General features: G+C 40.5%; 1 protein-coding gene across 1 annotated transcript in view; it reads left to right on the forward strand.

The window, feature by feature from the left end:
• The first annotated feature begins 1,908 nt into the window (after positions 1–1,908).
• The window catches only part of zfhx3 (zinc finger homeobox 3), a 217,061-nt gene continuing 202,586 nt past the window's right edge, over positions 1,909–16,383 (forward strand). Inside the window, exon 1 of the mRNA XM_037247285.1 lies at positions 1,909–2,020. The gene's annotated coding sequence lies outside the window, so the exon portion shown is untranslated. The remainder of the gene's footprint in view (positions 2,021–16,383) is intronic.

Genomic DNA, 16,383 nt, shown 5'->3' on the forward strand with positions numbered 1-16,383 from the left:
TTCAAGCTGCCAAACCGTATGTATGAACAAACACACCCAAGAATGAAGGAATTAATCAGTGGCGCAAGCAGTCATTGCAAACAGCCTCCACAAAAATATATGGAGCAGCACATCCACCAATATCTGCAACCTCAGTTGTATCCGGGTACCTCGCTCGGTGCCTATGACATTTTGGGCATTAGTGTGCTTTAAATGTTTGGGGAATTCTTGGGAAGGATAATTTTGTGCTGAGAATGCACAGAAAGTGAATCCTGGAGATGGAAGAAAGTGAGCTTTGCTTTGAGGTGTAACAGCCCTCTGATGTCCTTTTAAGTTGCGGCCCAGCGTGCTCAGCGACACGGCCGGTCAAACCCACAAACCACCCCCCTAAGGCGCTGCAAGGGGCTCTCCGTCTTCTAAGGCTCCACCACTCGGTCACGGCTTCTTTCCACCCCAGTGATCACACACGTGCTCTGTGGTCAACGCTGGCATGTTGACACTGTGTTTGAGGAAGCCTTGTGTGATAATTCTCTAGTATTGATCAGGCATCCACGATGACGGCTGCTGGGAATGCGATCTGAATTCAATGCCATTGCTACGAAAGGATAGCGGATGGTGCGGTGGGGGTGAGGGTGTCACAGCCCAGGGTTCACCCAAGGTGAAGGTTCCTCCTTCCCATCTGTAGGACTGGGAGTCAAGTTCAGCCAGAGTGTCTATGGGGGACGACCGGAGGTCTAGGCGGCGTGTCCATCTGGATCAATCTACATACTGGCCGAGGCAGACTGAGACAGACTGGAGAAGATGGATGAATGGGATGTTTGATTTGGGAAATGTGATTTCTCTAAGCTGAAGAGAACTCAACCGCTGGCCTTTATATTTGCTTAATGCAATGCAAATTGATTTTCAACATCATCACTGCTGCCTATATCTCCCTCGTCTCGTGTTTATTTGACTTGCAATGGACGAGTGCAGTCAAACAATCCATTAAAATACGAAAATTAGGCTGAAATGGGGGAAGGCATGGAGTACATAGTGGTGCCTTGACATACGAGTGTGGTCATGGAACAAATTCAACTTGTACCTGATGTTTTTTTTGGCATTGTCATTTGTATAGTTTCTTTTCCAAACCAACAAAAAAAAAACTCTTAATGATACTCTTATTTGTAAAATTGTCCTGTAATGACATAATTAAACGTAATTTACAAACTGCTACCTGTTGTGAAGTTAATGCACTGCAATGCTATCATACACGAAACCACTGCTGCCAATGTAGTTTTAAGATTTTATGACTCTTGTTTTGTTAACCATTGCATCGCATACGTGCGTGTGTGTGTGTGTGTGTGTGTGTGTGTGTGTATATATATAAGGCATTGATGAGATTAGCTGCAGCCAGTACTCCCAAAGGTTGAGGGGCCATGCAGTCGCACTCCCGCCACTCATATGCATCTGTTTTATCCTCTATTGTTTGTAATCACCGTCCTCTCCCCTTCTCCCTGACAGACTTTTGACCTTTTTTATTTGCCTGTCCGGTTTCAGCTGCCCCGTGAGCCAACACAGGCATTATAGAGAGCAGATGTGCAGGCGGTTGTCAGTGAATGCTAATGAGGGCCTCCATCAGCCTGGTTGATGACATAAACACGCGGCCCACTTTTCATCACTCTTTTTGTGTTAGCTCAAATGCTAACAGCACTTGTGTCACATCTAAGCATGTGCGCGTGACAGTGCGTTCGACTCTCCATATCCCCGGGCTACACAAAGCGCGCCGCTCTCCCGACAGTTCCCCCCCTTTGCGGCGCAGAGGCCTCAGCGTGCGCGATCAATCTCACGTGGGCCAGTCATGGTTTGCATGGGCCTGCCGCCGGTTCTGACTCGCTCTCTTCTTTCTTCTCTCCTATTGCTCACCTCCATCCACCGACTGTGGGACAGTAGGAGTGCCTTCTCGGGAGAGATGATGCGGCAGCTAACATCTTTCCAGGAGAATAATTAATGCAAGATACCACCAGGCCGAGATCTGACCCCGCCGTCGCTTTGCTGCAAACAGGTATGCCTTCCATTTTTTTTGGCTGTGGTATCCAACAACTGTGTTTCGCTGACTGACTGATTTGCTGACCTGCATCCACTCACTCTTTCAACTGCCCTCCCTCTCTCTCTCTCTCTCTCTCTCGCGCTCTCGCGCTCTCGCGCTCTCTCTCTCTCTCTCTCTCTCTCTCTCTCTCGCTCTTTTTCTCGCGACTTGGGTTGAACAATTAATCGAATTAAAATCTACATTGCGATGTAGTCGAATTAATTGATGTTTATAATTATGAAATGTTATAATTGATTATATATATATATATATAAAAACATATTTGACAATCCATGTTGACCCAGCTACAACACGCAAATATTTGTGTATAATACGTCTGATATTATGGCACAGACTAAATGATTGCTTTTATTTGCAATAACGGGAAGAGAAGCTCAGAAGAATGATCAGATATTAAATCGCAATCACATTTTTGAGGGGTGCGGTCGCAAGTGGGTTATATTAATTGTTCAGCCCTATCGCAGACACACACACACAGATAGGCCGAGGCAGGCTATTGTGCAACTTTTAATAGTGTTTGCTTGAGCAGGGAAAGCTCTTGATCTACATTGTGTGGGTTTGCAGGTTTACAGGTGTAGACTTAGAGAGACATGTTTGGTGCTGTGAGGTGGCAAATGTCATGTTTTTGAAGTACAAGTGGGTTGTCTTTACTGCTCTGGGCTGTACTAGGTGCTGGCGCACCTCTGATCGACTCTCTCAAAGGTTACCGCTTTTCTCTCTTCTGTGATTTTTGTGTATTTGATGTGCGATTCCTTGCTGAGAAAAGAAAGGGTGGGGAAAACAGAAATGTGTGAACAAGCGTGATGATTGTGAGGCAGTTAAATCTGTCTGACGGCTTTTCAAGGTTTCGCTGCATTCTATAGCTTGAGGGTGATTGCTGAAATTTGCAAACATATTTGACAATCCATGTTGACCTAGCTACAAATGTCAGTTTTTTTTAAGAGATTTGAATGACTATATTTTATAAGTGCGCAAGTTGTTTTGAAACATATTCGGAAAACATGAGGTAAGACAATACAATAGGTGTAACCAGTAAGGAGTCCCGTGACCTCAATTCAACTTTTGAAGATGACTACACAGAAAACAACAAAAAACTCAATTCTAACAAACACATTGGCAGTTATGACGGTAATTATTAGGTGGCTGATTTATAACTTTAATATTATATATACTTGATTTATTAATAACTCTTAGGATACTCTCATGAATGCATTTTTGTAATTCAATGTGTGCAGAAACTTGCTGAATGGTTTTTAGGTACACAACCAAAGTCTTTACAGTAATGTTCAGTTTATTATTTTAATATTTTTGGTGGTGGCGTATATCTGTACTGCATCTGTCTCAAGAGCCAACTCAACTGGTTAGACATAAAATACTAGAAACAGCTGCAAAGTTCAGTGTTTCCTGGTTTTGAAGCGGTCATTTCAGTGCTTTGACAGACCTGCATTCTGCTTGCGTGCGGCACAGATCGGTAAAAAGGGAAAAGGTGTTTCCTGGAAATGCCAGTCTCATTTTTCCATGTGGAGGATTTTTTTTCTTTTTTTTTTGCAATGGCCAACACTAGATTTTATGGCAAGTGCTGCCCTGTAGGATGCATCAGAACGAGTTGAGTTAGAGAGAAAATATTTGAATATTTTTCCAATTTGCTTAAACTGTTATCATGTAAGGTGTTGCAGCCATTAAATCCCCTTCCTTTTATTAGATGAGGCTAAGTGGCCCATTACGAAGTTGTTCTAAACTTAATTTACATGTTCATATGAAGCGAAGCAAGATGTTAATGGCTGACAAATCAACCCCCGCGGCATTATCTTCCAAATGGCCAGCAGCATATGATAACCTATAATCAATATCAGCAATTACATGTCAGGAGGAGGCGACTGGCCGTGACCTGGCTCTCATGAAGAGACCTTCTAAAGGAAACCGGATCTCTTATTTCAGTGTGCACACGCAGGATGTCGCGCCCCTCTGATGTCATTACACACACCTGGGACCACCTAGCATCCTCTCGCTACTCCATCATTGCCTCACCCTCGTCGCTTTCTTGTCTCGCCCTTCCTCATTCAGCATTGACAAAGAATCACATTTTGAACTTTGATTGGCCCTTTATCATCCTTCTTTCTTGCGTACGCACGCACGCACGCACGCACGCAAGCACACACACACGCATTTGAAGAGTATGTATTTCACCATTCAGAAACATGTAATATATGTGAATTATTAAATCAGTTAGAATTAAAATCTTTATTTTGCAGTTGCATAGGGTGCATGTTTGTGCCTAATTTGCATTCATTTTTAGTTTGTTTTTTTTCTCATAGTTTTACAATTTGTAATGAACACACAGTATAGAGTGAAGTCTGTAAATGAATGGAGATGATAAAAGTTAGAGCTGATTTTGGGTATAAGTCTATAGTTTCATTTCACAGGTCTTATATAATCAGACAAACGCATAAAATAAATTTGGAATTTTAATTGTTTGGCGTGTGTTTGAGCATTTTATGGCTTAATTCGTTTTATACCCATTTTTCTTTTTCAGAAAGTATGGAAAACTGAACTAGATACTGTGTGTTAAGGGCCAAAATATATATTTTTTTTTTCTGGGCTTTTTTGTGACATAGGACATTATTTTAAGAATAAATTCACAAGGAGTTAATCTTAGCAAAAAGTATTATGTTATTTAACATCTTAATATTCACGTCCCAAAACTGTTACATTGTAGCCATTCCTTTAATACTGCGATAAAGTTTACCCATTTTGTTCGACAAATAAATCACTTACCCAAATCATTTATTAACACATTATCAATAAATAGGGCCAAAATGTTTTTTTTTTCATTATCACTGCATAGTTTGTCAGGCAACAGGAATATTCTTTTTTGTTGCATTTATTGTATTCTTTTTTTTTTTTTCTTGTTTTTTCAATATTGTTCCAAAATGAGGTTCCCATTTTTGCTGTTAGGCTAATGATTTTTAAAAGGAACAAAATTATTTGTGCTCACTTAATCTTAGTTATGCAAATGAGACCAAGAGGCCTTTTACCTCAATTGTTGCTTTTGATGGTCTACTTATTTTTAAATTGTGGTCCTGCATATTATTTTGATTGTATGCATATTATTTTATGTAAAATCAAAATATAAATCACAACATAATTTCGAGGGCTCATCCGATACTGTAGGTAGGGCTAGCAGTTTTACATTCTTGACTATAACAATGGAATAATTATAAAACAAATCATATTGTCAAAGCTAAACAGTAAACGCACGCATGCTTTTTTTAAAATGCTTTTAAAATGGGGCTTCCTTATGTGTGTGGGTCATTGACTGCAGAGACCTTGAACTTCACCAGGGTGGGCTTGGGGTGGGGGGTGCGAAGGGGTTTAGGAGGGTAGGGGTCTGGTGCTGGGGAGGGGGTCAGTTGAGCGCTTCCATGCAGCCGCTGCAAAGGCACTGACATAGGTGTGCTGACAGACGTGTCTCTTTGGTATTTCTTTATATTCATTATTTTCGTGATTTCTTACTCTCATTTTGCATTATAGTTCCACAAGCAACAACATAATGCAATTCGTCTGGTCTACAGCACTTTCTTCCTGGCATATGAGGAATAATATATGCAGTAGCTATACCGTACAACAGTGACGTGTACAGGAGCATATTTGGGCCCATTTCTCGTCAGGGTGCATTTGTGGAGTTGTTAGTGGTAAGTTTGCCAGTACTGGGTTTGGTTTCACAAATGCTGATTGATTGTTGATCAAAAGGGCTTCATTGCAGTAATATACACTTACATCCTGCATTGATGTTTCTATTTGTGTTGTTGCATGGATCACTTTTGCCTGTGTAAGGCCTCTAGATTAAATGTCGCTATTACAATGATGTCATGGCTGCTCATCTAAAAGAAAAACAACTACTCTGTGTGCTTAATTGTTGGAAATTATTATTATTATTATCATCAACAATACTCTAAAATAAATGTAATTAAAATATAATGCTAAAACAGGATTACAAATTACTTATTGAAAAAAAACCCTTCACGTGACAGGCCTCTGCATCAACACTGCTAATATATACATATATATATAAATTAAAAACAATGCTGTTTTTCTTATAATGTTGTCATAACGAATTTTAATAACAGCACACTGTCGAAGTGTGTGTTTCTTCTATTTTCAGCCGCCAGCCTGTTGCCGTAATGATCCTAATTATCCCATCCACGCAAACAAGTGTCCCATTAAAACACGATGAATGCTAAGTAGACGGAATAAACATGTCACTCCCAATCGGATCGCTTGCCAAATTCCTCCACTGGTACCCCCTCTGCAGTGAGCCAATTAACGCATCCTATTAATCCGTAATGATGCCCAATTAGCCCCTATTAGGTGCTTGAGGGTGGGCGGAGGTTTGGATGAGGAGGGGGTGGCACTAATTGAAAAAAAGAAAAAACACGCTGGCGTGTGTGTGTATGTGTGTGTTTAGGCCCTGGGAAAACAGCAAGCTCTGCGTGCACCCAGGGAGCATTCACATTCAAATGAGAGGGGACAGTGGGACACATTTTGGCACGGACGCACGCGTCGACCTCCCGGAGGCGCCTTCTGTGACACGCGTGGATATATTTGTGCGCGCGCGCGCGCGTGTGTGGGATCATAAACAATTAAAATACGCTCGTGTTTTTTTGCTGTTATTATTATTATTATTATTATACATCTATTTATTATAAGCAGAATAGAACATAATCCGTGCGCGCGTGCACATTCATCCGTAAACGTGTAACAAAGTCCTTGCACCTGTCACATTCTCGTGCGCGTGTGTGATGTGCGTATGTGTGTGCACGCGGCTAGCCAGCCATGCGTGACACATTTGAGGCGCCTTTCCTGCGGCATTTGTCTCCTTTCTTGTGTGACCTAAATACGCATTTTATTGCCCGTGCTGCCTATTTGAATCATCACCTAAATAAAAGCTAAAAATAAAAAAACTCCTAATTTTACACGTTTCCTCGCGTTTCTTTGATGCGCATATTATTACCGTGGATAAGGAGCTTTTCTATACCTGCATGCAAGAAGGCGATCAGTGCGATAGTCTGCCTTGTAATGTAATATTAATGCGTGCAGGGCTTGTTTCATATCAGGCGAAAATCTCTCTAAAATTGTCCTCCGCAGGGACCCACTTAGTGGGAGGCGCATATAGCAATGATCAGTCTTTTTAGCTTGCATATGAAAGCTATCGCTCCACTTTAGACTGTAAGTGACAAGCATTTGAAAAGCTTAGCTGCTATATAGGCCGCAAGCGTGTTCTCGTTTTAAAAAAAATCTTGGAGAGAATTTGAATACTACTTTCCCTTCTCTTGAAGGAAAAATCCATGGCTGAAATAGAAGATATAAATCCGTGCATTTGCAGTAATTGAAGTTGTGTGTTGCTTTCATTAAAATTATCATTAATTAGAAGAAATAGTTATGCTCTATTATTGTGTGTGTATATATATATATATATATATATATGTATATATATATATATATATATATGTATGTATGTATATGTATATATATATATATTCTGTATATATATATATATATATATATATATTCTGTATATATATAAATATGTATATATATTCTGTATGTATATATATATAAATATACGTATATATATATATAAATATACGTATATATATATGTATATGTATGTGTATATATATATGTGTATATATATATATATGTGTATATATATATATGTATATATATATGTATGTGTATATATATGTATATGTATATGTATATATGTATATGTATATGTATATATATATATATGTATATGTATATATATGTATATGTATATGTATATTATGATGGAAAGAAAGATCCATAAAATGTATTTCAGTCATTGTCTTGTAAAAGTGGACATCATAATGTATTACTTTTTAACTCCATGCTTATAAGGTTATAACTGGGCTGATGAGAGCAAAAAGGATTCTTGGATAATGAGGCATAAAGCTGGCTGAGATGGGGTCCTCTCCCCCTGAATAAATCCCAAATTATACCTCAAATCAAGTGCGCATTCTCTGCTGGGGCCACAAGGTCAAGTCCATGACCTCTGACCTGATGGAGTCTGGCGAGGGGCTGAGGTAGGCTGTTGATGATGATGGAGAGGGAAGCGTCTGGGCCCTGTTCGCTGTCTGTCTCCGCAACCTGCTGTCCTTAGCCGCGCTCCTCCCCGCTTGATTTTAGCCAACAGCGCATCTATTATTCAGCAGCCTTATTAAAAGTTATTTTCAAAGCCCGATGACCTGCCATCGGGGGCCTCTGAGTGGGCAGACAAGCTGCAAAGCCCAAATGGACACAGTGGACCTGCTAAAACACACAGGCTGGAAACAAACAGAAAACAGCACCTGCATTATTAAGAGGCGCATTCGCCATTGCAGAAATAAGAGCTCGTGAATATTTCACAAGTGCAGTTTCAAATATAGATGAATGTTTAATTAACGACAAGTTAGCCCGCACAGGTAAGCAAAGACTCAAAAAACTATATTTCACGAAGGCACTAAAAGGATCTCTCACTAGGACATCTTTTATTAAAACCTAAAATGGCACCCAGTAGAAAACGGGCCCAACCATCAACACCAGATGTTACACTTTTCCTCCTGCACAAACCCAAAATGAAGGCTTGAAATTCCAGCATTATTCATTGAGGAATTCCTAAAAACAATTAAGGGAAATATTATGATGATATTAATAAGCATAAATGGCCAATAGTAACACTGATTGAACTGTGTTTAGCAAATTAATTAAATCAATGTGCCTATTGTATAATCTTAAAAAAAAATTCAAAATCAAACAGACCTTTAAGAAACACATCGATCAGCCACAACATCATTGCTTACGTACAGTCCAGTTGTATTTCACCTTCAAGATCAGTTGGCCTTTTTAATTTGGATGCACTCACTTTTTTAAATACATTTATGTAGGTAAATTATTTTTGTAAAATTAGCATTTCAATCGAATCGTTCAAGGACGGTAGTTTTTTTTGTCATTTTTGTAGCTTTAATGCAGTTTTAAAGTTTTAAGCTGGGTATAGTGTTACCATGGCTTAGAATGTTATTAAATATGCTTTTTAGGTATAACACCCGTCGCATAAACATTTAGGCCTACTCCATCACTGTAATTTAATGTTGGTCATGATGATGTTACTTTACCGGCTAAGCATTTTATGTGTGGACTACTCTTTGTACCATGTTTGATCTGAGATCTGAGCAATATGTTTATTATTGATATTATTGTTCAGAGCTGTTCAACTGTCTTGCGTCATAATGATAGCTGGGTGCTGTTTTTTTTTGCATATTGAAAGTTTCAGTGTAAGAGTGTTCAGCTGTACACTAGAAAGTATACTTAAAGTCAAAATATTTTTACATTAATACTGAACCAAACATTCAACAGGATTATTACAGTATTATTGTATTATGCATTTTGGTGAGTTTGTGTAAATGTCGTTTAAAAGTAGGGGTTAAAACTCGTTAAAAGCTCTGTCCTCGAGACACATATTTAATCTTTCTGTTCAGTCCAGTTATACTTTGGGAAAAAAGCACCGGTTTAATTGATGCTGTTATCCCGAGGAAATGGACTTAACCCCCTGCGCGTGTGTACTTTTGAATATTCTTGTCAAAGGAGCGTGACATAACCTTTTCTCCCTTAATGTGTCTTGTGCACATGCACTTCCCAGCTGTGTCCAGAGCGAGCTGGCTGGCCAATCAGGGCGAGATAGTTGGGGTGGCGGAAGGAAGGGTGGGGGCGATGGAGGCGTATAGAGTCGGAGCAGGCCCAGGCAGAAAGGTCGGAGTAGGGGTGGGGGGCAGGAGACAGGCAGGCTGGCCGAGCGTTGCGTCTTTGAACCTAACAGATGGTGAAGGTTAGGTGACGTCCCCTGGCCCGGCCTTTCCCCAGTAATTGAGGATAATTTGAGCAGCAAAGAGAGGAGGCCTGTCCACCGTCAGGTCTGTGGAGAAGAGATGAGCTTAATATGAAAATGATGCCGCATTATGGCCATCTTCGCCAGGCTGCCCGCTCGCCCTAATCCTGGCCTGAGGCGGCACGAATGAAGGAGTGTCACCCGAGGTCCGGGCGCCACGCCACGCACATGAATACATCTCAAAGGCGTGCCCCCTCCCCACTCCCCTCCCCATTAGCCACCACTCTGCCAGGGCCGATTACACACTCCCACTCAGGGGCCACAAGGAAGCGTTCGGGGGGCATTTTGGGGATACGTGCAATTGCACTCGCTTCACCTCTTTCCGAAAGAACAAAAGAAGGACCGAAAGGGCACTCGGTACCCCCCCTGCTATCGACATCATCACCTTCTCATGCATCTATGTGATAATGCATGGAAAAAAAACCTGGAGGATGTAAAATTTCAGCAAGGGTCATTAGATTTGCTGGATTTTACCAGCGACTTGCAGGACCAAAGTTGTCTCCCTGGTGCAATGAATACCTTTACAACTATTGATCAGGTAGTCAAAGCGGACACGTTAACCTGCGCAGCCTTGAAGGAAGTTTGTGGGGAAATGAAGGCGCCCACGGGAATCTTCTTTGAAGCTTAAGCAAGCCACGAGAGATACAGATGCGCTCTAAAATGTTTGTAGCCACGGTTTTGGATACATTTTTAATTACAAATATGAAGACCGGCAGAGAAATAATTTTATTCTCTGCTGCCTATATAACTATTTAAATCTTTCCTCAAGTGAATAAAAAAACACATTCATTGTTCTTTATGACCCATAAGATCATGGCAGAAAGTGTGTCTTTGAAAAGTTATAAAAAAAAAAGAAGAAAAAAACACTTTTAAATAAGATCAATTGTAAACAAACCCAGGGCAAGCCTTTGAAAGGTCCTGCCAAGAGATTTACCTTGCCCTGTGGCAAATAATATTTTTTGAACTCAGTTTAAATTTCAAGTGTCTTGGGCTTATAAGAACCTGGAACAAAAGAAAGCCCGTCTCTGAACAGCAAATATTATCTGCTGGCTGGGCAAGATGTCAAGACTGCCTTTGTTGTCTCAAATGCAGGGCCAGACCTCGTGTCTGGCAAATCCCAGAATAAAGCACAGAATATAGACTTATTTACTCGAATTTAGTGGGATCACTACAAAACTCTCATCCTTGTGCACTCATAGACAACTGATCTTGATGCTGAACTCTTGTACCTTTGTTTGGATTTTATGTTATTTCATTTCATATCTCGCATCCTTCCTTCATTTATTTCTGCTTTATGATGATGTAGATGCTATCGCCCAGCATCAGAATTAACATTTTGCCCTCCAATGTACGGCTTTCAGGATGACTTTCTCCGCGTAATAACACTAGCGCTACTAAAGCAAGTAATGGACCTTTCTTGGTGCCTTGATCAGTGTTGTGATGAAAGCATATAGGAATATTTCACAAGGGGCCTGCTGTGACTTCCATTACTCCTTAATATGGTGCAGTCATTTGCTCCCAAAATCACAGACTCTGGAACAACCTACCTCGGCAAGCACATTTGCACCTCATCCCCCTGCCTACTGCGACACATTTAGTCTTTCTTTTTGGTTTTCATCAGAAAAAGAGTCAGAGTAGGAATCATAAGAGATCTGCACCATTGGTCACCTATATTTCAAAAACCCTGTAAATAGGTTTTGGAGATTTGTTTCCATGTATTTTGTACATGTTTGAAAGTAAATGTTAAAAAATGACAACTACACAGTACCGGTACTCAAAATTCAACAGTCTTTTGGTAACATTATATTAAATCTATACATAAGTTGATTTTTATACATCGGTTCAATTGAATATATAAAATATGCACATTTTGTCCTTAGCTATGATTACTAGGCTCACGCATGCCGGCTTGCAGGCTAGCTGATGGCCGACGCCTGTCGTTGCAACGTGGAATGCCCCACGACAACCTGGTGGGATATACTCCAGCAAATGGAGACTTTAACAGATGAAATTTGGCAGCTCAAACATCGAGTTACAGTATTTGTAGGCATAAAAAAGTAGCAACACCAGATGGCATTAATTTTTCAGGCCATAGTAGTGAGATTTGATTGACAGCTGGCAGTTAAGCGGGGCGTGGTTTCAGAGCATTCAGTTTTCAAGTCTTTTTCAGTGCACATTTGTAAACGTGTGTGGTGCACGGCAAGGGCTTGCAACTGTCCCGCTAGTGCCCCTTGATCCCATTCTTTAATCCTCCTGATGAAGTCTGGACGTTCAGAGGCATGATCCGACAGACAGCAATTTGACTGCACCATATGAGGCTCTCACATAGCTGATGGCGGGGAGGAGACGGGCTTCGCCACCAGGACAGCCCACGGAGTGAAACGCCTGACATGAAATCCAAAACGAGCAGTAGCACGATAATCTGCACTGCCCGTTTGTGATCATTTTAGCATCAATAGGTGTAAACATCACGCCAGGTCCTCTAAAACCCTCACGACTATGTAGGTAAACAAATGAGTCAGGTAGCCACACAAAATGGTGGCGAGCTGCACACAGCTTAGCCCCTCCCTCTGCTGCGAGGATATGACGCCGTCACCCTGATCATGTGATTAAAGAAGATGGAAAATAGCTGTGCGTGGATGGCAGCTACCTCCAGACTTCCCCCGTGTTTGTCTCTCCACCTAGGGCAGGGGTCTTCAGTGTCAGGCAGAAGGACAAACACAGCGACATTTCATACATTCATCCAGTTTTATTTATCCTTCATGGTGCTTGTAAACAGAAACTTGATTCATGAACTGCATTCAAAATCATCTTTTTTTGAAGCAGTGATTAATCAGGTCCATGAATTACATTTTTTTCTTGAAAAAATACAAAAATATTTATATATAAAAAATACATGTTAAGATGATTAGTGGGTATTAGTACTAACATAACAGTATGCCGTTTTTAAGTACATGCTGAATTTCAATATACATTAAGACTACAATTATTTATATTCTGAGTAATAGTGAATATTTAATTCTTAAATGTGTATCTGTTGGTGTGCATCACTTTGCCACGCCCATATAAAAATCCTAAAAGTTGAAATGGTGAAAAATGATTTAAAATGACAGCAATTATCTCCAAACACCGTTAATCCATTTCAAAACAAATCACAGTTTCACAGCATCTCGAAAGTAATTTGGCCAGTTGATGAATCATTTTGGACTAAACCATACATATAAAATATGTACGTGTGCTAAGTCTGACATCTTGAAATGAAGAATGGATTGGAGGGGGACAGAGAGTGTATAAAATAATTACATTTGGGTCAATAGACCATGCCCGGCTGTATATAAGGAGGACTCCGCCGCCGTGTTTGTTCCTCGATCTGCTTGCATTTTCAGTGCTGACGCAGCATCGTACTCCTTAAATCGCATACTTGTGTGTCCCATATACATAATGTATCCATCTCGTGTCCTTTAGATGCATTTACTGCCTCTGTTGAAATATAGGCCCAAGGAGGGTGCAGTGCACTTCACTCTGTCACTGAGCGGGAGCCACAAGGTTACATTTAAGCCGTGATTGGGAAGAATGTAATTAAGGTTACATTTGTCAGCTTTCAATTTTAGGTGCGAATGGAAGGGGAATTGAAGAAGAAGCTCTGTCTGTTACTAAACTCACTGGAGAGCTCACAGAGGTGAGCTCTCTCTAAAATGGGCCACACAAAGCTGGTCGAATGCTTTTAATACTTTACATAATTCAATTAGTGCATCAAGAATGTACTGTGAATCCAGGTCGCACTCGAAAAGAATAATCGTTTCTAAATGTTTTTACAGCTATTCTGTATGTGTACATGTATATGCCACACGTGTGGCTGTGCGGCCGGGCCGCAGTTCTCTTTTTTTTTTTTGTCTTGACGTTTTAACAAGGTGTTTGAACATTATGTGGTGTGCCATGAAAATAGCGAATTTTCAATTATGTTAAGCTACATTTGAATAAAAGGATGCAGGGTACTTTCACCACCGGCTGGCTCCTCACTGTTGTAGTGTCATTAATATATGATGAAAAAGTGCACCAATAGTTTCAATATTTTTCACCCATGAAAAAAAACTGGTAAAACATTGTAATCGTGAAAACAATTTAAATCAAATCAATTAAAACAAATAAAGGACAAAGTTAATTGAGCTCTTTGTGACAGGTTGCTGACTGACAGGCCCACTCAATAAGCACTGATATTCTCAGCCCCCAAATTATCACAATTAAATAAATGAAATTTTAAAACTGATGAAAAAGTACAAATAAAGGTGAAAAGTTAGAAAGTTGAGCATATAAAACCACAGCTAATGCTGTCACAACAATCTCTGAAAACATATGACCCTGCTAAAAACACTAATGAGAATTGTGCTAGTATTTTGATCCACGTTTCTATTTTACATTTGACATTTTTTTTTTGCATAAAATGTTATTTCAAGAACACGCTTTGAGGACATTCTTTGCATTATCAAATCATGCCTCCTAGTTCTGACAGAATGGAAGGCGAAAACAGCTGGCTGCGGTCGCTATCATCGCGTACTTGCTATGCGGAAGAGTAACAGCGGTGAAATGCATGTTTAAACGGCCATAAAAAGTCCTACTGAGTGATTGATGCCGTCATTGAGGAGAGTGCACCCATGCAACCCGGGCCCCAGCAGGTGCACATCAGTTACACATTAGAAAGAGTGAGCAAGTGTGGCATGCGAGGGGCGATGTTTGGCGCAAAAAAGACGTACATCAAGTGTCCCTCAGCGCTGGCAGTACACAATGAAGACCAGAGCTCAGACCAGGGAGAGATCTGTACAACGGTGGGTTTTGGCTGCAGGGCAAGCTCAGACATCCATGGCTATTGATCCATCTATTGACTTCATTTGATGTTTCCTTTCAAGCGTAGTGTCAGGCTGCCAAGTGAAAGTATTTAGGGGTGGTCAGGGCTCTCATGTTTAATGCGCTACGTGATTAGTCTTGTGTTAAGAGATCGACTCAATCCTGTCCGCAATCTCGATTTAGAGCTGGTTGAGGTAAGGCGGCTCCGCCGGGCTTAGTGTTTAAGTCACTTTGCCTATAAGGCTTGTTATTTTTTCTTTTTTTTAATTTGTTAATAGATGTTCTACAAATAAAATCCCCAACTAGCCCTTTTGCGTTATTTGTTTTGAGTAGAAGCCTGAAATATTTGTTTACTATTCGCAACCTTGACAAAAGTAACGTTTACACTTTAATAATAATAATTTAAAAAAAAAAGCCCCTAAGCAAAATGGTGCTATCACAATGCTTTGCTGTAGGTTTGCCGTTTATTTGGTGATGTGTTATGTTTGTGCAAAAAAAAAAAAAGATTCAGAGATTCAGGTCCAAACAAACGTCTCCTATTTGGTTCCCTCACACAGTTGCTGTGTCCACTCAGGACTCAATCACTATGGAGGCCGCCCTTGACTTTGAATCATTCCCAGGCTCTTGGGGGCCGCGAGGGTCTCTGAGGGGACAGCTTTGTGTGACGCACACAGAGCAGATGTTCCTCCAGACCAGTTTGGGATGCCGTCTCTGTCCACATGTGAGCTTTGACCCTTGAGGTTGTTTGCATGCTCTTGTAGCTAAGGTCAATACAGATCTCACGTGCTCACAACAGCTTTGCAGAGAACTTAATGATCTTATTTTTCAAATTTAATATTATTCTGCCTTTACTTATTGTTATAAAAGTAATTTTATGGAATCATGCAATTTCCTTCAAATGGGTTTTAAAAAAGGCAATGTATGATTTCCTGTTGACTACAACATGTTTATACCATTTAATGAGGTACACTGGCGTTTCACAAGTCCAGATAATGTTTATGAGAATGAATTTTATTATGAGTGTAGCATGGACATTTGATCCCAGATCCAGACTAAATGCAGAGAATATATCACGCTGACCTTAAATAGCTCATGAATTTGTAGTGGCCCCTCCATCACTCGCGCAGGGGTCTTCACCTCTACAGCCCCCCCTCCTTTCTTTGCTATGCAGTGAGATGCTCGCAAAGCTCTTCCCCACTGTCCACCTTCTGTGGGGAACTATTCCTACCACTGCTCTTTGACCACTTCAGTAAAGCTCAGTCACATGTATAATTCTCAATTGCTCTAACTATGTTCACATGTCATAGCATGACAGCTTCTGTCAAAATCCCAAATATTGAGATAGCAGTGAAACTGAAAATGTCTCCCTCGGATCATTTGTGTGCTGTGAGACTTCTAGAATATTGATTCCTAACAGATGAGGAAACGTTTCTTGACATTATCCAAGTAAATAATGTATAAAGTGTATGGGATTGACTCCAGCTCCCGCCAACTCTGCAAAGAATAAGCTTTACACACATGCTGGCCACTA

Source organism: Syngnathus acus, chromosome 3, assembly GCF_901709675.1.
Source record: "Syngnathus acus chromosome 3, fSynAcu1.2, whole genome shotgun sequence".
In the NCBI taxonomy this organism is placed as follows: Eukaryota; Metazoa; Chordata; class Actinopteri; order Syngnathiformes; family Syngnathidae; genus Syngnathus; species Syngnathus acus.